Genomic DNA, 25,901 nt, shown 5'->3' with positions numbered 1-25,901 from the left:
CTATTATTAGAGGAAGTATTTTTTTTTTTTACATTTCTGGTTAAAATGTAAACACATTTATTATAGAAAACTGAGAAAATATGGAGATGACTTAAGAAAAGAATGAAAAATTAGCTATGGACTTACCTCCTAGGGAGGGCTGGTGCTACTGTCTTGATATATGTTAAAAATACATAAAAACATTTAAAGACACTTTAGTTTTCCAAGTGGAAATTATATTATATGTACTGCCTCATAATTTGATTTTTTGTATTTAATAATACTTGAGCATTTTTATGTCATTAAACCATTTTAAGTGTCTTACAGTAAATAAGTAGTATTTAATCATTTGGATATAACATATTTTTATTAAATTTACCACTTAATTTTGGATGTACAGTTTTTAAAATTTATTTGCTATTACAATAGCCTTGTAATGAATTCTTCTAAACATAAATCACTGCATAACCTGGCTAGCCAAATATGAAAATTTTCTAGGGCGTAATTCTGGAATATGTTGGTCACAAGATTTGGAATACTTGTAAGAAAATAAACCTTTCCTTGTGTAAGAATAATGTAGGCCTGGCATGGTGGTTCAGACCTGTAATCGTAACACTATGAGAGGCTGAGGCAGGTGGATTACCTGAGCCCAGGATTTTGAGACCAGACTGGGCAACGTGGCGAAACCCTGTCTCTACAAAAAGTACAAAAATTAGGCAGGTGTCATGGTGTGTGCCTGTAATCATAGCACTCAGGAGGCTGAGGTGGGAGGATCATTTGAGCCTGGGAGGTGGAGGCTGCAGTGGGCTGATATCACGCCACTGCACTGCAGCCTGGGTGACAGAGGCTGCCTCAAAAATAAAAAAAAAAAAAGAGAATTAAAAAAGAAATAATATGTAGTATATATAAAATTTTTTTTAAGTTTTATGAAATTGATGAATTATCCACATCAGCATAGCCAATACTTTCTTTTTCCAACAAGTCTTTTCAACAGAAGCTGAATATTGCCAGCTGATTCGGATTAGTTCTTCCAAAAGCAAATAACAAGATGAGAATTTGTGGCAAGTCAATTATTGAGTAAATCACCAGGGAAGGCAATTGACATAGTGGGAGAAGCAGGATAGGGAAGGTGAGGAAGGGTGTTGTCAGAGTAAAAATTTCCTGCAGGGTAGCTTCAGTCTGACCTTGTGAGAGACCTCAGGAGTGGGGTATGTCTCAAGGTTGCCCTGCTCCACATCATGGGACCTGGATTCCTTATTCCCAGTGATAATCAGTGGTAATGACCCCATGGGGAGAGAAAATGCAAACTCTTAGATCCTTTTGACTCTGTGCCCTTGGACAAAACTTTGTCCATGAAGGTGCAACTAGTACTGGCCATTGAAAGTCCCTGAGGTGGGAGCGAATGGAGCTGGAGGAAGGGCACAGAAAAAGTCCAAAGGATCTCAAGCCCCTATACTGTCCATTACACCTATGTACAGGAAGCCCCCTCCTGCCCAGAGGAAGTCACCCTGAGTTTTAACACCATAGATCAGTTTTGCCTGTTTTTGAACTTTATATATAATAGAATTATATAGACAATACTGTTCTGTGTCTGCCTTTCTTTACTTATCACGAGGTTTGTGAGACCCAGCCAAGTTGTTGCACATAGCAACAACATGCAGATTTTCATTGTCGTTTATGATTCCATTCCTTAAATATACCACCATTCATTTGTTCAGTTTACTGTTCTCGGACATCTGAGTTGTTTTTGCCTTAGAGATATTGAATTTTGCCACTATGAACATGACTGTCCATAAGCTCTCATTTCTGAGGAAAGTAATGGCTGAGTCATAAGCTGGATAGGTCATAATACTTAGTTTTAGTAAGCATGACTAGAAGCTGTTCTCGGAAGTGGTTGTATCAATAGATACGCCTACCAGAAGGTTATGAGAATTTGACTTTCTGTCCTCATCAGAGGTAGTATTGCCAGTCTTAACATTTTAGCCATTTTGGTGGACACAGAGTGGTCTCTCATTGTGGTTTAATGTGTATTTCCTTAAAAAAGATGTTGAGCAACTTGTCATATGTTTCCTGGTTTTTTGGATATTATCTTCCGTGAAGTGCCTACTTGTAACTATAGCTTTTAAAATTGGGATTTCTGTCCTTTTTTTGTATTGATTATTATAATTTAAATATGTATATATATAGCCTATTGTAAATTATATTTATGATATAACTAAGTATATATCTGTATACACATATTCTGAATATGAGTCTTTTGTTGTTTATATATATTGCAAATATTTTCTACTTTATGACTTACATTTCTGTTCTCTTACTGTTGACCAGAAGTTCCTAATTTTAGTGTAGTCTTGCTGACCAATCTATCCCTTTTGGTTAATGCTTTTCAGGCCCCTTTGTCTACTCCAAGGTCACAGGAATATTAGTCAATGCTATTTTCTAAAAGATTGTTTACCTGAAATGTATTTTTTATATATAGTATGGAGTAAGGATAAAGTTTCATTTTCTTGGCCAGGCACAGTGGCTCACGCCTGTAATCCCAGCACTTTGGGAGGCCGAGGTAGGTGGATCATGAGGTCAGGAGATCGAGACCATCCTGGCTAACATAGTGAAACCCCGTCTCTACTAAAAAATACAAAATTAGCTGGGCGTGGTGGCGGGTGCCTGTAGTCCCAGCTACCCAGTTACTCGGGAGGCTGAGGCAGGAGAATGATGTGAACCCTTGTAGTGAGATGAGATCACACCACTGCAGTCCAGCCTAGGTGACAGAGTGAGACTCTGTCTCAAAGAAAAAAAAAAAGGTTCATTTTCTTTCCATGGGGATATTCACTTGACCCAGTATAATTTATTGGACAAAAGTTCTTTCTGTACTATTCTATAGTTCTTTCTTACTCATAAATCAAATCTTCCTATCTGTATAGATCTGCCTTTGTTCTAATTTGTGTATCTTTGTGCCACTAGTACTCTGATACATGCTATCTTTGTATAACAAAATTTGATATCTATTGGAGTAATTCCTACAACTTTGTTCTTTGATAAGGAAATAAGCCCTACATAAAGAACAAGCAAACAACCAACAAGCCCAACAAACATAATCCTTTATGTTGTATATTCTAAAATTTAAAAACTCAAGTAACAAAAACTACTCTTTGTGTTTTGCCCGCTCACTGCCATCCCCCTTGCCTCTCTGGTGGAACTTCTGAGATCTTTTCAGATATTTATCAACATCCTGTTTCAGAGAGCTACCTTCTCTTGTTTACTGTGACTCTCCTAGTTTTCAAGACATAGATTGAAATCTCTTCTCAAATATATATCTTACATTACTTGTTGCTTGTATTAGGCCACTTTTGCTCTGCCATAAAGACATATGTGCAACTGGGTAATTTGTTAAAAAAAAAAAAAGAGGTCTAATTGGCTCACAGTTCTGCAGGCTGTACAGGAAGCATGATGCTGTCATCTGCTCAGCTTCTTGGGAGGCCTCAAGGAGACTTTACTCATGGTGGAAGGTGAAGTGGGAGAAGGAACACCACACGGTAAGATCAGGAGCAAGAAAGGGTAGGGGTTGGGTTTGCCACACATGTCAAAAAAATCCGATCTCCCAAGAACTCACTCACTATTGCAAGGATAGCACCAAGGCATAAGGGATCTGCCCCCATGACCCAAGCACCTCGACCAGACCCCACCTCCAACACTAAGGATTACAGTTCATGAATTTTGGCAGGGACATATATTCCAACTCTATTACAGTTCTTTCCCTGATTTTAAAATTTATGCTTGAACCATTGTTCATGCATCTATTATCAGGCTTTTAAGGTCGATGTCTTGCAAGCTCAGAGTCCCCCTCTGAAATGGATCTTCAAATTAATTCTGAAGTGGACTGTGCTTGTTTTGGGGAGGTAGTGTGGGAGAAATGGAGTCTTGAGTGGTATTCATGCATAAGGCACAACCTGAGAAAACCCGGATCATGAAGAACTGAAGCAGTCATTCTTGCTTCTGGCTGGCATACTCTTCTCATTTCTTTCCACTTGCAGATATTTTAGTAAACAGTAATGGCCGGGTGTGGTGGCTCATGCCTGTAATCCCAGCACTTCGGGAGGTCGTGGCGGGTGGATCACCTGAGGATGGGAGTTTGAGACCAGCCTGACCAACATGGAGAAACCCCGTCTTTATTAAAAAATACAAAATTAGATAGGTGTGGTGGCACATGCCTGTAATCCCAGCTACTTGGGAGGCTGAGGCAGGAGAATCACTTGAACCTGGGAGGCAGAGGTTGCGGTGAGCCAAGATCCTGCCATTGCTCTCCAATCTGGGCAACAAGAGCTGGACTCCATCTAAAAACAAAACAAAACAAAAAACAAACAAAACAAAAAACAGAAAAAAACCCCCACATGTTTTAACATTTCTGTGTTGTAGTCTTACATTCTCCAACACAGGTACAAGGTTGTAATCTTGGCTCTCAAGACAAATGGAAAAGGGCTACAAAGTGCAAATTGAATGCGCATATGGTAAGGGCACCATTTTTTATTGTTCTTCTTCCTCCCCTCTGCCTCCTAGGGATTCTGCAGCAAAGCTCTATCTCTGAGCGATTTACAGTTCAACGGGCTTTTGCTCTTTTACATGGGAAGCACAGACTGAGTGTGACTCTCTGGTTTTCTATCTTTTCTGTGCCCCCCATACTCCTTGTTTAAAACGGATATTTTTCTTTGCATATGCTCCATTTCAATCACTAGACTGTTCTGAATCTTGGAGTTATCAAGGTGTCTCACCCCTGCTCATAGTGTTTGTTAAACTGTAATGGTACCCTGCCAATAAAATGCATTAGGAGGTAAGGTAGGACCTCATAGATGGCACCAAGTGACAGTATTCTTTTCATGGCTTCTTAATCATGGAAGAGAACACCTGGAAAATTCATTATCTTGTCAAATGGGAACAAGGTATGTGAAGGAAAATTAGGTTTACAAAGGAGTGATGAAATCTGGCTGGGCACAATGGCTCACACCTGTAATCCCAGAAATTTGGGAGGCAAAGGTAGAAGATACATTGGAGGCCAGTAGTTTGAGACCAGCCTGAGCAACTTAGCAAGAACCCACCTCTACAAAAAAATGAAGAAATTAGTTAGGCATTACATGAGCCTGTAGTCCTTGCCACTCAAGAGGCTGAGGCAGGAGGATTGCTTGAGCCCAGGAGTTCTAAGTTATAGTTCACTATAATCACACCATTGCATTCAAACCTGAGTGATAGAGTGAGATTTTGTCTCTGTTTTTTTAAAAAGAAGAATAATGAAGTTCTTTACTATGTCTTTTATAGCATGTCTGTGAAAGTTTTTCAAACCTTATTAAGAAACTAGAGAAACCTTCCACAAATGTTTGTATAAATTTCCCCATGTGAAGATCAAAATACTCTTATATTTGAGAAAGGGAAGATCTTTATCTACAGGTTGGGAAAATTGTAGGGCTGCTAAAGCATCCAGAGCATCCAAATAAATGAGTGTCCAAATAAAGCTCAGTCACCTCTGTATTTTTCCAGTATATTTAAAACCATCCTTGAACCAAGTACCTGCACCCCTGTATTTTCCTTCACTGAGTATGGCAGACTCTCTATGAAACTGTATGCATCAATATAAGAATAAGCCTTTGAAGTATCATCACTAAAGTCTCTGAGCTCTCATGAGTGCTCATCCTAAAAACCATCCTAAAAAGCAACCAGTGGTTGCTCTTCTGTCTACAATAAATGAACCAAACCCTTCTCCCCAGGATGAGTTGTTTTACTGAAATTGATATTTTCTTTTGTTCAGACCTTAATTTTTATTACAACTTTTAATTTTGAAATAGTTTGTCTCATTAGTAGTTACACAAATAGGACAGAATTCCTGTGTAATTTTCACCGAGCCTCTCCCAAATACCAATATTCTAAAATGTATGATATATATATATAGTGTGTATATATATATATATACACACACACACTAATACACACACACTAATACTTACTATTACAGTATTAAGAGGCAGGGCCTTTTGGGAAGTGATTAAGTCATGAAGGATCCACCTTCATGAATGAGATCACCTTTGTGAATGAGATTAGTGGCCTTAGAAAAGAGGTTTAAGGGAGTTCCTGCCTCTTCCACAATGCACAGGCACAGGAGACACCATTTTTGAGAAACAGGCCCTCACCAGACACTGAATCTGCTGGCACCTTGATCTTGGACTTCCCAGCCTCCAGAACTGTGGGCAATAAATTTCTATTGTTTATATTACCCATTGTAAGATATTTGTTATAGCTGCCCAAGTTGACTAACACAATTGCCCAAACCTGGAAATTGTAGATGAGGTGGTTCAACCAGGGCTAGAGGATTGACTTGCAAGATAGCTTAGTCACAGGGCTGGCAAACTGTTCCTTTCCCAGTGGGCTGCTCTACAGAGTGGCTTGGGCTTCCTCACAGCATGGCAGTTGGGTTTTAAGAATAAGAATAAAGACAGAACATGGAAGCTACCAGTTTTTTAAGACCTGGGTCTGGCCGTAAGCATCATTCCCACCTATTAGTCAAGAAGACTCAGAGCCAAGATTCAAGGGTAGAGGACATACACCTCACTGTTTGGTAGGAGCAGTGTCAACAAATTTGTGACCATATTTTAAAATCACCACATTGTTTTTCATGCAAAAAAAAAGAATGCTTGAAGTTTTAAATACATATTATTAATTTGTTAAAATAAAAAGAAAGTTCAGAAATATCTTGGTCTTGAGGTATATTTGTTTGGAAAGAAGCTCTCAGAAAAACTATTATGATGTATATGGTGAAACATATGAAATGTGACAAATTTGTATCTGAATATTTTCAGTATATGTAGCTGATTTTTACCAAGAACAGGATGACACTCAAAGTGGAACTCTATCTAAAACAAAAAGTTATAAAAATTAAACATTTTTAAACTGGTAATTAATTTTCTCTGCCAGCAAAGTTTTAATTTGGGGCTAATAAGAACAGGCCACAGGCCTAGGAGTTAATAAAATGCTTGGTCTTGAGGCCAAGAGCCTTAAAATCGTACCTCATAGCAAAACCAGTACCTCTTCACATGACCAACAAGCATATGAAAAAGTTCTCAACATGCCTGATCATTAGAAAAATGAAAATCAAACCAACAAGGAGATACCATCTCACCCCAGTTAGAATAACTATTATTAAAAAGTAAAAAAGTAACAGATGTTGGCAATGTTGCAGAGAAAAAACACATATACACTGCTGGTAGAAATGTAAATTAGTTTAGCCACTGTGGAAAGCAGTTTGGTGATTTCTCAAAGAACTTAAAATAGAACTACCATTCAATCTGGCAATACTGTTACTGGGTATATACCTAAAGGAATATAAATTATTCTACCAAACAGACATATGGGCACCTATGCTCATCACAGCACCATTCACAATAGCAAAGACATAGAATCAACCTAGATGCCCATCAATGGTGGACTGAATGAAGAAAATGTAGTACATATACACCATGGAATACTATGCAGCTATAAAAAAGGATGAAATCATGTCCTGAATTTTCAGTAACATGCATGCAACTGGAGGCCATTTTCCTATGTGAATTAATGCAGGAACAGAAAACCAAATATCACATGTTCTCACTTATAAGTGGGAGCCCAACGCTGAGTACTCATGAACAGAAAGAGTAGGAATGATAGACACTGGGGTCAACTTGAGAGTGGAGAATGGGAGGAAGATGTTGGTAGGCTATTTATTACTGCCTCAATTTTAGAACTCATTATTGATCTATTTAGGGATTCAATTTCTTTCTGCTTCAGACTTGGGAGTGTGTATGTGTCCAGGAATGTATTCATTTCTTCTAGATTTTCTAGTATATGTGCATAGAGGTGTTATAGTATTCTCTGATGGTTGTTTGTATTTCTGTTGGGTCAATGGTGAATTCTCCCTTATAATTTCTGATTGTGTTTATTTGAATATTCTCTCTTTTCTTCTTTATTAATCTAGCTAGTGGTCTATTTTATTAATTTTTCCAAAAAAAAAAAAAAAAAAAAAAAACCAGCTCTTGGACTCATTGATTTTTTGAAGAGTTTTTCCTGTCTGTATCCTTCAGTTCAGCTCTGAACTTGGTTATTTTTGCCTTCTCCTGGCTTTGGAGTTTGTTGTTCTTGGTTCTCTAGTTCTTTTAGTTGTGATTTAGATTTTTAACTTGATATCTTTCAAACTTTTTGATGTGGGCATTTAGTACTATAAATTTCTCTCTTTACGCTGCTTTAGCTGTGTCCCAGAGATTCTGGTACATTGTGTCTTTGCTGTCATTAGTTTCAAAGAATTTCTTGATTTCTGCCTTAATTTTGTTATTTATCCAAAAGTCTTTCAGGAGCAGGTGATTCAACTTCCATGTAGTTGTGTGGTTTTAAGGGAATTTCTCAATCTTGAGTTCTAATTTGATTGCACTGTAGTCTGAGAGACTGTTATGATTTCTTTTGCATTTGCTGAGAAATATTTTCCTTTGGATTATGTTATCAATTTTAGAGTAAGTGCTGTGCAGTGATGAGAAGAATGTATATTCTGGTGTTTTGGGGTGGAGAGGTCTGTAGATATCAGTTCCACAGCCTCCATAGCTGAGTTCAGGTCCTGAATATCTTTATTAATTTTCTGTCTCAATGATCTGTCTAATATTGTCAGTGGGGTGTTAAAGTCTCCTACTATTGTTATGTGGGAGTCTAAGTCTCTTTAAGGTCTCTAAGAACTTGCTTTATGAATCTGGGTGTTCCTATGTTGGGAGAATATATATTTAGAATAGTTAGTTCTTGTTGAATTGAACCCTTTAGCATTATGTAATGCCTACTTTGTCTTTCTTTGATCTTTGTTGGTTTAAAGTCTGTTTTGTCAGAAACTAAGATTGCAACCTCTCCTTTTCTCTGTTTTTCATTTGTTTGGTAAATTTTCCTCTATTCCTTTATTTTAAGCCTTTGTGTGCCTTTGCATGTGACATGGGTCTCTTGAAGACAGGATACGTGTCTTGATTCTTTATTCATCTTGCTATTCTGTGTCTTTTAATTGGGGCATTTAGCCCATTTACATTTAAAGATAGTATTATTTTATGTGGATTTGATCCTGTCATCATGATGCTAGCTGGTTATTTTGCAGACTTGTTTGTGTGTTTGCTTCATAGTCACAGTCACTGGTTTGTGTACTTCAGTGTGTTTTTGTACTGAATGGTAATGGTTTTTCCTTTCCATATTTAGTGCATCCTTCAGGAGCTCTTGCAAGACAGGTCTGGTGGTGATAAATTCCCTCACCATTTGCTTGTCTGAAAAGAATCTTATTTCTCCTTTATTTACGAAGCTTAGTTTGTCTGGACATGAAATTCTGGGTTGGAAATTCTTTTCTTTAGGAATGTTGAATAGTGGCCCCCAAACTCTTTTGGCTTGTAGAGTTTCCACTGAGAGGTCCACTGTTAGTCTGGTGGTCTTCTCTTTGTAGGTGATGTGGACTTTCTCTCTGGCTGCCCTTAACATTTTTTTCTTTCATTTCAAACTTAGAGAATCTGATGATTATGCGTCTTGGAGATGACTTTCTTGTGGAGTATCTTACTGGGGTTCTCTGCATTTCCTGAATTTGAATGTTGGCCTGTCTTTCTAGGTTGGGGATGTTCTCCTGGATGATATCCTCAAGTATGTTTTCCAACTTGGTTCCATTCTCTCCGTCACTTTCAGATACACCAATCGGTAATAGGTTCCACCTCTTTACATAATCCCATATTTCTCAGAGGTTTTGTTCATTCATTTTCATTCCTTTTTTCTTTATTATTGTCTGTGTTTCTTAATTCAGAAAGCCAGTCTTCCCACTCTGAGATTCTTTCCTCTGTTTGATCATTTCCGCTAATAATTCTTGCTATTGAACTGTGAAGTTCTTGTGGTGTGTTTTTCAGGTCAAACAGGTCAGTTATGTCCCTCTATTTACTGGCTATTTTGACTGCCATCTCCTTTATTGTTTTATCATGATTCTTAGCTTCTTTGAATTGGGTTACAATATGCTCCTTTAGCTTGGTGAAATTTGTTATTGCCCAACTTCTGAAGCCTACTTCTGTCATTTTATCTGTCTCAGCCTCAGCTCACTTTTGAGTCCTTGCTGGAGATGTGTTGCGGTCATTTGGAGGAAAAGGGGCATTCAAGCTTTTTGAGTTTTCAGTGAGGTGGACAGGATCCAGGCCCTGCTTAATGAACCAGTCTGGCCACATCTGGCAAAACCTCTGTGTTGCATTGCTTGAGGGGACCCTTCCTTATTTCGACTGTTTGAACTCTTCAAACCTACAGGCTAGAATGACGGAATCCACCAAACAGCAGACATGGCACCCGCCCCTCCCCTCAAGAGCTCAGCTCAGTCTCAGGCAGTCTTCACCTTCTTGCTGGTAGCTGGCTGGAATTCCAAGCCAGTGGGTCTTATCTTGTGAGGTGCCATGGAAGTGGGGCCCACAGAATGAGGCTGTTTGGCTCCCTGGGTTTCACCCCCTTCCTAGGGGTATGTGCAGACCTCCCACCTTGTCTGAGTTGCAGATATGTTTGCTGGGGATCTCAGGGATGGAGTATGTAAAGTTCTTGTGTCTCTCTGCATGTCTGAGCAGTTGTTCTGCCAGGACTCTACACAGCCCTGTGTGTTGAGCCCAGGGCCCTGGTGGAGTGGGCTCCAAAGGGGATCTCCTGATCTGCGGGTTGCAAAGATCTGTGGGAGAAGTGTGGTTTCCCAGAGTCACATAGTCACTCACTGCTTCCGTTGGCTGGTGAGGGTTTCCTTGGCTCTGCATGACTTTTGGGTGGGTGGTCACCCCACTCTGCTTTTTCTCATTCTCCATGGATTGAGTTGTTTCTCTGATCAGTCCCAGTGCAACTACCTGGATATTTCAATTGAAGGTGCTATATTCGCTTGCCCCTTTTCTTTCTCTCCATGAATGCTGTGAACTGTGGATACTTCTAATCGGCCATATTGGCCCCCTCCAACCAGGGAATTTATTGGAAATGCAAATTATCAGCCACACCCCAAAGTTACTGAATCAGAAATTCAGTGAACAAAGCCCAGCTATTTGTTTTAAACAAACCTTGAGATGCACGATGAGGCTTGAGAACTATCATTCTAAAACAAAATAATCTGACTGCAAATCTACAGTATAGTGTGATAGAAACAAAAATAACTGCTCAAAATTGAACTCATTCAGTAATTATATTTTTGCATGAATATTAAATTATTTTGGAATAATTTTTTCTTATATTTTTAGCAAATTTTAAAATATATGTTTGTTAGGACTCAATATGCTTTGTATGAGAGAAAATAAAATAAAATTTAGGTATGGGGACTGTACTATTAGAATTGAATCAGGACCATAAAAAGCAAAGTCATAAATTTGCAAAGGAAATTCAGAATACATCTTTATTAGCTTTGCCCAAAGAAATAACCAAGGACATGTGCCCCTCACCACCCCACCGCAATTATTCATAGCAGCACTCAGATTCTTGTCTATTCAATACTATTTTCCCATTATGAGAAACCATGGTGCCTTGAAAATAAGTAGCTGATTCTATGTCTGGGTTGAAAGGGGAAAAGTGAGCCTATGTAATTCTGTTGTGCCAGAAAGCAAAAATATGTCACAAATAATGCAGTCACATTGAAACAATCTAATTTGGAATGATCTAAGCATAATTTGAAGGGAGCTTCTATTGGCTAAGATGAGGCAATTGGGACTCAAACGATTATTGACAAAGATCAATGATATACAGTAAATCTGAAAAGTCATAAATCCATAATGACATACCAAAGGAGAAAACATTGGTATAAAGATATCTAAGTGAAGGTCAATAGAATATGAAAGTAATATTTTTGGTCTTGCTATTCAAAACAGGTTGGTATTATTGACTTATTTATTGTGTCAATAAAAAATACAGAAACTAGTAAATGTAAATTTATTACTTAGCAACTTTTTTTTTTCTGATTCATTGGGAACATCAGTAGAACAGTCCTATAAATTGGTATCCCTAATCACATAAAGGCACATAAAATATCCAAAATTCACACGAAAATAATTCCAAGTATATTGTAAACATTATGTTATCACCCACCAAGTTTAAATATCTAGAATTAAAAGAAGAACAATGTTTACATTTATGAGTATATAAAATCTTGGGTGAAAGCTGCAGCTTTTTATTAGTAGAGAGAATGATTAGGTAATCTGTTGAACTTGAATTTAGGAAAACATTGTTCTCTTAAAATTACAAAATTTGATATAATAACCATAAAATAGCTTCCAAATCAAAGTATCTGTTAGTAGAGAATGTCATTAATTTTTAAAAGAGTCATAAGAAGCTTGAGGTCTTTGCAGTTGTGCTAATCAAGATGCGGAGTACAGATTTCAAGGACTATGAATTCAGCCTGTGATGATTTCAATGCTTTTTCAGCTGTTTTTTCTAGCATCTGTGTCTACACACTGTTGTTTTTCTCAAAGGCCCACCTCTATTCCAAATTCCTTTTCAGTCTAACTCTGAGTTTCCAGACCAACACTGGACTCTACAGTAATCCAGCTGGGTCACTGGATCTATCTATTCAAAGGGACTTAGAGAAAGAACTGCTTTACACTCACATAGACTTTGCCTTGTGAGTTTTCTCATTGACCTCTTTGGGATACACACAATTCATTGAATGTTAATGCTGCGCTATGATGCAGGAATCCTCAAACAAGTTACAGTCACGTCAAAATAGCCACCAAAGCAAGGTGAGTCTGACTCTTCTGTGAGCAGAAGATATCACTTAAATGCTGGAGCAAAATATCAAATTTTACCCCAATGGGGAAGCTTTATTCTAAAGGAGAAAGTGGAAATTACCCTATGTTGCCCACAACTGAGTGAATAAAGACCACAAGTGAGTCCTGAAAAGCTATGTGGGAGTAGAAAAATAGCTCTAGGACTATTGATGTGAAATGAAAAATCACTAATTCTAAGATTACTAAGCCTTTATCATATTTACCAATTATGTCAACTCTATTAAAGTCATATCTGTGACATACTTCTGAATAAATACTGTGACTCTTTTTTTTTTCCAAATGTGTATCTGCATCACCTTACAGATGTATAATTTACGTCTTTACTATAATTTCTTTGTTCTCAAATTGCAACATTAAAAATATCTTCAGATAGTATATTTTAACTTCTTTACTATTTTCCCCATTTCCTCTTTTCAAAATATGTACTTGAACAGATTTTCAAATGTGTCTTGCAAGCCTTTTGAAGTTTATTTATTAATGAATACAACATCCTTGGCTCCCAGTGGATCCCAAAACTATACCTGAACAAATGGCAGTTATAATCAATTACAAAATAAACCCATAAAATTGATGAGTTAGAAACAGAGAGTTATATGAGCATCTGGTTATGGCTATCGGATGCTCTTATTTTCTGAAATTTTTAGAGAAATAAATGATTCAAGAAAACATATTTTAAAAGTTATGTTTGTTTGCTATAAAATCCTTTCTAAGATTGTCTTTTTTCATGACTTTAATTTTTACTAGCATGTCAGTAATTACTCATCAATTTACACACATACACACACACCCCTCTGCTAGTAATTATATCAGAATTCTAGATCAATTTGAAGAGAATCTTCACATGTTATAGTTCTCAATTTGTTTAGATCTGTACTTTCTCTATAGATATCTTGTGAATTATGCATACACATATATACGTGATTGTATAAATTGTGTATATGTAATCTATGTATAATTGTATACATATGTATAATTATAATTGGTATTTTACATTTCATTTTCTAATTGCTGTTAAATTAGAAATGTGATTGACTTTCATATGTTAACTTTGTATCCAGTGAACTTGCTAAATTCATTTGTTTGATTTAATACATCAGAACTTTTTAATTTTTATGTTTTTAATAACTATAGGCAAATATAATGTGATGAGAGTTTTATTTCTAACTTTCCAATTCTATCAATTTTCTTGCCTTATTGCACTGGCTACCACTTCCAGAAGAATGCCAATTAGAAGTAGTCATCTATTGCTTGAGTCTTGATCTCAGGAGGAAAGTTTATAATGTTTTACAATTAAGAGTCAATGTATGTGTTTTTATAGGTGTTTGTTTTTATTTTTAATGTATTTTATCCACTTAGGAAAGTTCACTTGTATTTCCAGTTTGCTTAAGGTCTTGCTTCGCTTAAATACTGGTTAGACATTAATTTTATAAACTTTGTTATGCAACTAAAAACAAGCACATGAACTTGTTTTTTATTTCTTCTTGGGTTAGTTTAAGTTGCATTTTTTTTAATTTAAGTTTTCAGTATTATCTAAATTTTCCAATAATGGCATAGAGTTGTTCATAATAACTTTCTCATTTAATGTGTGTTAGAGCTGTAGTGATTATCCCTCTAGTATTGGTAATTTATGATTCATCTCTTTTCAATCTTGATTAGCCTTGCTAGGAAATTACCGGTTTTATTATTTTTTTTCAACAAATTGACCTCTGGCTTTGTTGATTCTCTACATTTTATATTTATTTGCATAATGCTATTGTTTTGATATGATTCATCCCAGCCAAAACTCATATTGAATTTCATCTCAATGTAGCAGTATTGGAGATGAAGTATGGAAGGAAGTGTTTGGCTCATGGTGGCAGATTCCTCATATGTAGATTAATGCACTGGGGGAGAATGAAATCTTGCTGTAGTGGAAATGGATTAGTCTGGCAAGTATAATCTATATACTAGCCATAGTATAGTCTGGTCTATATATTTTACCAAGAGTCTGGGTTCCTTGTTTGTCCTCTTTTGCTTCCACTCTCATGATGTGATTTTTTTTTTTTTTCACACACTGGCTCCCCTTCCACTTTCTGCTATGAGTGGAAGCAGCCTGAGGTCTTCACCAGATACAGTTGTCCAGTTTTGAACTTTTCAGCCACCAGAATTGTTAGCCAAATAAATCTCTTTTCTTTATAAGTTACTCAGCCTTGGGCATTCTGTTATAATAACACTAAATGGACTAAGACAACTTTTATTTTATTCTGCTTATTTTTTCCCACTTTGAGCTCATTTGACATTCTTTTAATATCTTAAAAACATGTCTAGGCCATGTATTTTTAATCTTTAAAAAAAAACATATATACTTAGGCCTAGAAATCTTAACTAGAGTGTAACCTCATCCAGTGAGACAATTTTTAGTTACATCTATTTTTTTTATAGTTTTATTCTTCAGAGACAGGTTCTCATTTTCTCATTTAGGTTGGACTGCAGTGGCACAATCATAGTTCACTGTAATGTGGAACTCTGGGGCTCAAGCAATCCTTCTACTTCAGCCTCCTGAGTAGCTGGGACTACAGGTGTGCATCATCATGCTTGGAAATTTGTTTACTTTTTGTTGAGACAAGGTTTGGCTATATTGCCCAGGGGTGGTCTCAAACTCCTGGCCTCAAGTGATCCTCCTGCCTTGGCCTCTCAAAGTGCTGAGATTATATTTACATTTATTTAAGTTTTATTTACTTTAAAATGCCTTCTAATTTTTATTGACCCGTTGTTAATTTAGAAGTTTTTACTTATTTTCAAAGTTAAAAAATAGTTATCCTTATGTTGTTACTTTCAAGCTTTATTGAAAGCAAATATTGGTTATAGTCTTCTGTAAGTGTTAAGTAGGCAGAATTTTTAAATTTTATTTTTAATCTTCAATATCCTTTCTTATTTTTTATCTGATTTTATCAATGCCTTATTCTATCAGTGACTGAGAAGCGTGTGCCAAGATTCCTTTGATGATGGAACATTTGTATTTTCCTCTTTTTAGATTTGTCAGTATTTGTGATACATATTTTTAGTCTATTTTATTAAAGGAAAAACAATAGTTCTTCATAATTCTAATAAGTTGATACTTTAAAAATAATAAAGTATCCCTCTTTCGATCAACTTTCCAGTTAAACATCATGATTTTGATATTTTAAATAAAATATTACACTTTTTGATATTTATAATGAATACAATTAACTATAATATTCTGATATTCTAATATTTGTCAGATTTCTTTTGCTTAGTGATTCTATGGCATATTTCTTTATATTCTTTTATTTCCAATTTCTTTTTTTTTTTTTTTTGAGACAGAGTCTTGCTCTGTCATCCAGGCTGGAGTGCAGTGGCGCGATCTCGGCTCACTGCAAGCTCTGCCTCCCAGCTGATGCCATTCTCCTGCCTCAGCCTCCTGAGTGGCTGGGACTACAGGCATCTGCCACCACACCTGGCTAATTTTTGTAGTTTTAGTGGAGACAGGGTTTCTCACCATGTTGACTAGGCTGGTCTCGAACACCTGACCTCAAGTGATCCATCCACCTCGACCTCCCAAAGTGCTAGGATTACAGGCATGAGCCACTGTGCCCGGCCTTCCAATTTCTTAGTATCTTTATATTTAGAGTCTGCCTATTTTGAGTTACAAAGGTTTTTGTTTGTTCTTAATTTTTTACGCAGTATGTCAATTTCTGTTTTTAATTAGATAATTTTTTCCATTTATATATGTCACATCTTTGTTTTTTGATTGACTTAATTTTTAATACAATGTTATATTAACAAGAAAATGTTGAGATACCACATAGAGTTTCCATGTACCTCACATCTAGTTTCCCATATTATTGACATCATACATTGTATGGTAATTTGTCACAGTTAATAAACAAATACTGATACATCATTGTAAACTAAATGTTACATTCAAATTTCCTTAGCTTTTAATTAATGTATTTTCCTGTCTGAGAATCCCATGTTAAATTTACTTATTATACCTCTTTAGCCTTCTCTTGGAGGTTGACACTTAGTCTTTGTGAAGTCTGCTTCATTGTGCTAGATTCAGTCATTTGGAATTCCAGCTAAAATGCATTTTTTTTTTTTTTTTAAACTCAAGATGTATTCCAGGACTCTCTTATAGCCCCATCAGAATTCTGGAAGCTCTTCTCTTCTTGTGAGCCTGTCAGCTGCTCTTGAGACATAAAAACATCAATTGAGATAAAAAGTGGTGCCAAATATTATAATCACCTCTGTCAACTCTGGGCCTCCAAGTACTTGCCGCTTTAATAGCTCTCTGTTATTTTTGGTAGATTTTCTTTAAAAAATATGTTTTTCAGCATTTCTTAGTTTTGCACTGAGAATTTTGTCTGCAAAAACTATTCTACCTTGACCATAATGGGTAAAGGCAATTAAAAAGCTTTTGCTCTATGTTTCAAACTAGCTTTCCAGAAATGTACCAATTTGCATTCTTGCCAATTTATCGCAGTAACTATGTCTTCAAACACCACAGCAATATCTATAACTAGTAATGTTGAAGCTTAAGAAAATGAAAAAGATTGGGATTCATTTCTTTATTAGTTTAACCAACACGTATTATTGAGCTCTTACTATGTAGCCGACTTTGTCTCTTTCCTCTTACTTTCAAGAGGCTTCTAGACCCATTCTTCTCTCCAGAAATGTTCAAGCTGCTAGTAAGACATTATTTCAGAAAAAAAACCATGTTTATCATATTTCCTTAAAAGAATGTATGCCTATCTACATTACATTCACAAAACTAACGAGTCACCCTGGGTTCTGTACTTGAATGAATATTATTTCCCCCAAGTCCAATGGACTTCTTATTCGCTTCACTAAAACCAGGCAGTGTACTGGCAACTTTAATCTCTGGTTGAAATCTTTTCCTACTAAGCCCCAAAAAGAACAAAAACCAAACCAAACCAACAACAACAAACATGCAAGTATGTAAGAGAAGGAGGTCTATTTGAAATCCCCTGTATGTTTTGAATTACTCTAAGTTTGGTGGTCAATGTGACTTTTTTTTTTTTTGGAGGGTGGTAATAGACACAAATTTAACCACTTTTATTAAGCAAGGGTATATCAAGACATAGGCTATTATGTCTTAATATCCTCTTATCTCTATTTAACCCATAAATCATGTATTATGCATCTTTTAATGTAATATATAGTAATTTAAAATTATTGACAAATTGGCGTGTTAGATGATGTTCTAAGAGCTTTTATTAATAGCAGCAATTGAAACAATTATGATTAAAATAAAAAATATTAACGTTCACTGTGTATTTCTTGTATACCACATGCAAGGCTCACATAAGCACAATCATGGTCAAATCCTCACATCTGCCATGAGTTAGCTGTTCCCCCCCAACCTTTTTCTTTTAACTGATAAGGCAACTGTTACTTAGAGGAACTTTGGACATCAATTGAAGCACCAATATAATTTAAAGTCTGATTGATAGAAATGCAAATATCAAGATATAATTAATTTAATTAAACAATAAATAAAACTATGTGTTTATTACATGGTAAAATTTATGAGGCATTCTTGCCTTAGAAACTTGGTTTTAATTAGGCAGTGCTAAATAAATGAGGAGTTCTCAATGATAGAAGCGGTTTGTTCTTCTCAGCATGTTGTAGGCAAAAAATTTAATCTTATTTTTTTCCTTTAGTGAATGTTTCTCTCTGCATAGGCAGGCCCCATTTATCTTTTTTTTTTTTTTTTTTTTTAACTTAAGTATGCCAACTGGCATGTGTAAAGATCTTTATATATAAATCATTTATGTTTTTTGATTCATTTTTCCTTGGTAACTGGGGATACTACCCGATAATTTCATTAAATTATAGTTCACTGAGAATGAATTAAAAATATACGTGAGGTAAAAAAATAGTTCTTGCTTTTTAGAAACTTTTTTCCAATCATATTTTGTTTCTTAAAAATATATTTTGAAACAATTATTAAATAGTCAACTAGGAAATAGCAATTATGTCCCCTTTCTAGATGAGAAAACTAAGGCACACTGGGGTTAGGTAAATTGCCAACTTACTAAATGCAAAGCCTTCAAGAACAGTATATCCAAAATAGAATGGTTTTGTTAAATTTTATGTGACATGTGTGAATTTATGGGGAAAGAATAAGAGTGAAGAAAAGTTTCACTTTATGTGTCTTCATAGGAATTTGCATATCGTGATTTTGAGCTTTTATTTTGAAGCTATTAGTAAAAACTATATTGACAAAAAGCACTTGAAATACATCTTCTTTTGCTCAATTTCAATCCCAGGTATCGTCACTTGGTGGTAGCTCCTTTGAGCGGAGTTCAAAAGTACTGTTTGCACTGTTTGATTCAACAGCAGTATTTATTTCAGCTACCCAGCTTTTATGAAATACAGAAACATTTCCATGACTGTTTATCGTATTTGAATTAACCATGTAGGATTGCTCATAGCAAGAACTTACAGTACTTGGTTTTTGTTTATAGATTTTTTTTTGTTTGTTTATAAATTGGTTTTCTTTAATTGTATCATTTGTGTTCACATACATAAAATGCAGCATATTTTACTTCTCAAAATTACAGCCCTTTCCAATTAACCAAAGCACCCCTGGCAGAGGGCCGGGATGATCTGCCACCCCACATCTCCCATTCTGTCGTATCTCCTGCCCTACCTCTTTAATGACTTTCCTCCAACTAGGTGTGATTGAAACTCATTTTCCTGGCGTATCTTCTGCCTTCTGTCTCCAACTCCATATTATGTTACTTTCTTCCTCAAAACTCATGCTTAGCAAAGCTGGATAACCAGTAGTTTCCAGAATATGTCTTTCTCTCTTGTTCCTCCTGTATGTGCAGATGTTTCTCTCTTGGTAATGTCAGTTCCTATCTTTCTTTCATTGGCCTTCATCCAGAACTGCACTATATCATGTCTACTTAGCGACTACAATGCTTTGAAACTTTTGTTCCCCTTAGATTGTAACCTTCTGTTCATTTACTCAACAATAATCCATCAGTCACTGAATGTCAAATACTATGCTTAGGTATGGAGAGACTTGGAGTTTAAGATCAAAATGATGAATTACAGATATTGTTCCTGCTGTAAAGGAAACTTCAGTCTGGTGGGGAAACAAATAATCAATGTTATAAGTGTGGTGATACAGGTGTCTCTTGCTTCAAGTTGATAATATTTTATATTAAATTGCCCTTGTTTAAATATTGGTACAGTTTCTGTCTCCTTTCAGATTTTGTCATGGCTTCTGTCTCCTTATTAGACCCTGCCCAGTGTAATAGGGAAGCACAGGGGCTTTGGAAGCACATGTAGGACCTTCAATATAATGCCTAATACAGAATGAGATTCAGGAAAGTTTCCTAGTGGAGACATCCCATGACCAATGGAAACCATGATGCTTGGTGGCATTCATGAATCGCTCTTTCAGTGAATAAATGAATAAGAAAAATATTTTTATTAGTAGTATTTATTTATTTATTGTGAGACCAAGTCTCTCTCTGTTGCCCAGGCTGGAGTGCAGTGGCGCGATCTCGGCTCACTGCAAGCTCCGTCTCCTGGGTTCACACCATTCTCCTGCCTCAGCCTCCCAAGTAGCTGGGACTACAGGCACCCGCCACCATGCCCAGCTAATTTTTTTTTTTTTTTTTTTTTTTTTTTTTTTTTTTTAGTAGAGACGGGATTTCACCGCATTAGCCAGGATGGTCTCGATCTCCTGACCTCATGATCCTCCAGCCTAGGCCTCCCAAAGTGCTGGGATTACAGGCATGAGCCCACCCAGCCTATTATTTTTGTACATACAAAAATCCTATAAAGTAGGTGGAGAAGCATCATTATTACAATTTAACAAATAAGGATATGGAAGCCAAATCAATCAGATCAGTTTATCAAGGTCATTTGATAATTATATGGCAATTTTTGGACCATGGCATATTTTTCTTTATGCCTAAGCAAGGGCTCTTTCCAATTTTTCAAGAGTGTTACAACCTCTTAAGGTGCTGAATGGTGTATGATTTTTTACCTTTCAGTTTTAAGAAAATGTGGAAAAACATTTTGACTCTTTAAGAATCTAGCCTAAGGTGTTCCTTTCATTTAACAGCAGTGAGGATGTACCCAAGGGCAGTGTACCAGAGCTGGTTTCTCTGCCCTCAGATCCAATTTTACCCCACTGCTTCTCTGCTTCACATGGGAGGGGATTCTGACCACTGCAGGCTGGATTCTTCTGTCTCCCATGCCAGCTGTCTTCCAGATGGGTTTATCTAATGGGAGGCATTGGTGTAGATTACTAATTGAAAGAGAGGAGTCAGGACACCTCTCACCATTTCTGTCTGTCTGTCTCAAGCAGCATCTCTGCTAGCAACTGATCATCTCTGTGACTCCAGTTTCTGCTAAACAGGCTTGCCAGGGTCCCAGGGTCTGCCAGGGGACCCCATATGGACCCTGGACTCTGGGGATACTGCCTCTTCCATTTGTCCCTCTTTCCTCTAGGGCTCCATGGCCGCTTGCCACTGCTTATCTCTGGGTTAATTTACTGTGAGTTTCTGCATTACCTGTGTAACCTAAATCCTCTCTACTGAAAATAACGATGATGCCTGTTTTCCTCGTAGGACTCTGACTGATACAAACAGACTGGGGCTACCAAATACCCTTTAAAGCTGGGTCAGATATTCAAACGTATTCTTAAGTTGGCAAGTAATAAATGAGCAAAGTTAGCAGGTATAGAACTATAGAGCTCTAATAAAGAAAGACAGTAGAGTGAGTGTAGTGATGAATGACACCTGTTGTTCATCCCTGGGGTTGGGAGACAACAGGGAGGAGAAGAGAAGGGAGAGCTGCAGTGTGCTCAGGCCTCACCAACCCCCCTCTGCTTAAAATGGGCACCATTCTCACCTGCATCCACATCACGGGCCACTGTTACAAATACAGAATCTAGGGCTCAACCCCAGAAACACTAAATGTGAATCTGCATTTAAACAAGTTTCCAAGGCACCTGACAGGCACTTGACACTTGGAGTAAGTGCTAGTCTCAAGAATTCCTTGCTAAAGGTGTGTCTCAGCCCCAGCCTATTGCTGCTGTGTAGGAAAGTGCTCCCCACATAATCAAATCTTTCACTTTTTCAGGAGAATTTGGAAGTCAACAGGAAACCATTTATGCCATCCCTTGGTTTTCAAATATTGGAGTTATTTTTGAAGGTTATGTATGCCAAATAGAATTCATATCTGTGCCTCATAGGACCAGCAGGTCCAGTTGTCTACATGTGCTTAAAAAAACAAGGCATGGAGCTCAGAACATGCTCCAGTGCAACACTGGCGTGTCTTATCTTACTAAAATTTACTTCTGCCTCACTTGGTTTCCTCCTTGTATGGATAGGGAAACTGTGGCTCACAAAGTAGAAGCAGTAGCTCAAAGACACACAGCTGGTAAGAGACCAAACAGAGACTTCATCAAACTCCACATCCCCCTGTACCCCAATGTCTCCCCATCCCACATAGATTTGCTTTTGGATTTTATGGGTCAGTGCCCAGGGCACTTGGGATCTATCCCAGGTGCTAAAGGCCTGGGATTTCCCCTGCTTTATCTCCAACAAATAGAGCAATGGTTAAGTGTGGAAATTTCCTCTCTGTTCACAAAGTAGACGTTTAATTACCAGGAGCTTCTGTGTTCCCACAGCAGGATGCATAAAATGAAGTAAAGCATAATTGTGGCAGTGCGTCTGGTTCGGAAATTAAAACTCCAGCAAGGAAGGGCGTGCAGGGAGCCAGATGGTGTGGAGCATAAGGTGGCATGCCGTCAGCCATTTCCCACTCGGGCGGATCTCATTGGGAGCTGATTTGTTCCAGGTTGGGCTGCCCCTGGGCCAGGCCTCCAGCTCTGTGTCTGGGGATGGTCTGTGGCTGTTTTAACAAACACGCCTCCTCTAGCTGATTTCTTCCAGAGAGGCACAGACATGTTGTCAGTGGTTAGAGAGCAAAATAGCCAAATCTTCAGCAACTCCTGGAAAGTCTACAGACAGAGAAGTTCTGGAAAACAATAATTCTGGGTTTTTTAACCTACCTGATGTGATACATGTAAGAATCCAGCTGGTCCCTGGAAAAATGTTCAGAGTAAAGAGAGTGATCTGCCACGTGCCTTTTGCTTGTGACTTTGGAGTCTGCGACATGCTTTTCTATACCAGATTCTTTACTCTTAACTCCTCTGGACATTACACAAAAACTTGAAATAGTGGAAAAGAGGAGTACTATGGCACATGGGCAGAGAAGTGCACCTCACCAAGCAATTTCCAACTGCAGCTTGCCTCCGAGAACATTTGCCACACTTCCTTAGCACAGAACAGTAGTTTTGTGTATAATTCAGAGATGTTCCCGCTCCAAAGCTGGCTTCATCTTCCAATTTCTTTTTCCACCATTATTTATTCATGTATTCATTTTTTTCTTTCAACAAGTGTATTTTTCTCTTTTGTGAACTTCTATTTTAGAATCAGGGGGTACATGTGAAGGTTCTTTACAAAAGGTACATTGCATGATGTTGACGTTTGCAGTTGGAGTACAAATGAATCCATCAGCAAGGTAGTGAGCATAGTACCAAATAGGGAGGTTTTTTTCAACCCTTAATCTTCTCTCTCCCTCTCCACTCTAGGAGTCCCCAGTTTCTATTGTTTCCATTTGTATGAGCATATGTACCCAATATTTATCTTCCACTTGTAAGTGAGAACATGCAGTATTTGGTTTTCTGTTTTGGCATTAGTTCATTTAGGATGACGGTTTCCATCTGCATCCATGTTGCTGCAAAGGACATGACTTTATTGTTTTTTATGGCTGTGTAGTATTCCATAGTGTATACGTATCATATTTTCCTAATTCAGTCCATCATTGATGAGCACTTAGGCTGATTCCATGTCTTTGGTATTATGAAGAGGACTCCAATGAACATGTGAATGAATATGTCTCTTTGGTAGAATGGTGTATATACCTTTGGGTATATTCCCAGGAGTGAGATTGCTGGGTTGAATGTTGAATGATAGTTTAACTCTTAGTTCTCTGAGAAATCTACAAACTGCTCTCCACAGTGGCTTAACTAATTTACACTCCCACCAACAATAGTATAAGCATTCTCTTCTATCCACAGCCTTGCCAACATCTGTTGGGTTTGTGGTTTTTTTTTTTTTTTGACTTTTTAACAAAAGCCATTTTGACTGGTGTATAACGGCCTCTCCTTGTTGTTTTGATTTGTATTTCTCTAATGATTAGTGATGTGGAGAATTTTAAAAATATGTTTGTTGGCCTCTCGTGTGTCTTCTTTTGAGAAGTTATCTGTACATGTCTTTTGGTTACGTTTTTCTTTTCTTTTTATTTTATTATTATTTTTTCTTTTTTGAGACAAGGCTTGGCTCTATATCCCAGGCTGGAGTACAGTGGCACAATCTAGGCTCACTGCAACCTCAGCCTCCCCAGGTCAAGCCATCCTCCCACCTCAGCCTCTTGAGTAGCTGAGACTACAGGTGTATACCATCACACCCTGCTAATCTTTTTCAGTATTTTTGTAGAGATGGGGTTTCACCATGCTGCCCAGGCTGGTCTCCAACTCATGAGATCAAGTGATCTGCCTGCCTCGGTGGAATTACACTTTGCCCACTTTTAAATGGGGTTGTCTTTTGTTTATTGAGTCATTTAAGTTCCTTATGGGTCCTAGATGTTAGATTTTTGTCAGATGATGCATAGTTTGCAAATATTTTCTCCCATTCTATAGGTTGCCTGTTTGCTCTGTTGATAGTTCTCTTCCTGTGCAGAAGCTATTTCATTTCATTAGGTCACATTTGTCAACTTTTGTTTTTCCTGCAATTACTTTTGAGGACTTAGCCATAAATTTTTGCCAAGGCCAATCTCAAGAAGGGTATTTCCTAGGCTTTCTTCTAGGATGCTTAGAATTAGAGGTCTTACATGTAAGTCTTTAATCATCTTGGGTTAATTTTTGCATATGGTGATAGGTAGAGGTCCAGATTCATTCCTCTATGTATGGACAGCCAGTTGTCCCAGCACCATTTACTCAACAGAGACTCCTTTCCCCATTGCTTATTTTTGTTGACTTTGTTGAAGATAAGATGGTTGTAAACGTAAGTGTTTATTTCTAGGTTCTCTATTCTGTTCCATTGGTCTATATGTCTGTTTCTGTACCAGTATCATGCTGTTTTAATTACTGCAGCCTTTTAGCATAAATCGGGTAATGTGATGCCTCTGGTTTTATTCTTTTTGCTTACAATTGTCTTGGGCATTTGGGCTCTTTTTTGTTTCCATATGAATTTTAGAAAATTTTTTTCTAATTCTGTGAAAAAATGACATTGGTAGTTTGATAGGAATAACATTGAATCTGTACATTGCTTTGGGCAGTACGGCCATTTTAAAGATGTGGATTCTTCCAATTCATGAGTATAGGATGCTTTTTCTTTTATTTGTGTCATACCTAATTTCTTTCAGCAATGTTTTGTAATTCTCCCTGCAGAGACATTTCACCTCCTCGGTTAGCTGTATTCCTAAATATTCTTTTCTTTTTGTGGCAATTGTAAATGAGATTGCATTATTGATTTTGCCTCTCAGCTTGAATATTGTTGGTGTATGGAAATTCTACTGGTTTTTGTACCTTGATTTTGTATCCTAACAGTTTACTGAAGTCATTTATCAGCTCTAGGAGTCTTTTGGTGGAATCTTTAGGGTTTTCTAGATATAGAGTCATATCGTCAGTGAAGAGAGTAAGCTTGAGTTTTTCTTTTCCTATTTGGGTGCCTTTTATTTCTTTCTCTTGCCTGATTTCTCTGGCTAGGACTTTCAGTACTATGTTCAGAATAAGAGTGGTGATAGTGGGCATCCCTATCTTCAACAAGTGTGTATTGAGCAACTATTGTTTGCCAGTCACTATTCTGAATGCTGGAAATAGAGTAGTGAATAAGATGGATAATAAACATATAAAGATATCAGTTAATTTTGGAAAATAAAAAATTTGGGGCAGACATGTATGAATGCACACACACATACATAAACACACACACTCTCTCTCTTTAGAATCCTGAGATAGAGACTAGATTCCTTTATTTAATCCTTAGTTATCTAATCCCTTATCTAATC

The 25,901-nt window shown here is 37.1% G+C and overlaps 1 long non-coding RNA gene across 2 annotated transcripts in view; it reads left to right on the top strand.

Annotated features, from left to right (window-relative positions):
* Positions 1 to 836: 836 nt before the first annotated feature.
* LOC103884211 overlaps positions 837 to 25,901 on the top strand; it is a 33,363-nt gene continuing 8,298 nt past the window's right edge. The window contains exon 1 of one of the 2 annotated variants that reach the window (XR_646725.4): positions 837 to 1,935. This is a non-coding gene — a long non-coding RNA (uncharacterized LOC103884211). Of the gene's footprint in view, positions 1,936 to 3,484; positions 3,513 to 25,901 lie in introns of those variants that run through there. The other variant, XR_646724.4, reaches the window with a different exon arrangement.

The sequence above is a fragment of the Papio anubis genome, chromosome 3, assembly GCF_008728515.1.
Source record: "Papio anubis isolate 15944 chromosome 3, Panubis1.0, whole genome shotgun sequence".
Classification (NCBI taxonomy): Eukaryota; Metazoa; Chordata; class Mammalia; order Primates; family Cercopithecidae; genus Papio; species Papio anubis.
The sequence above is the reverse complement of the archived record's forward strand: the minus strand, read 5'-3'. Positions and strand labels throughout refer to the sequence as shown.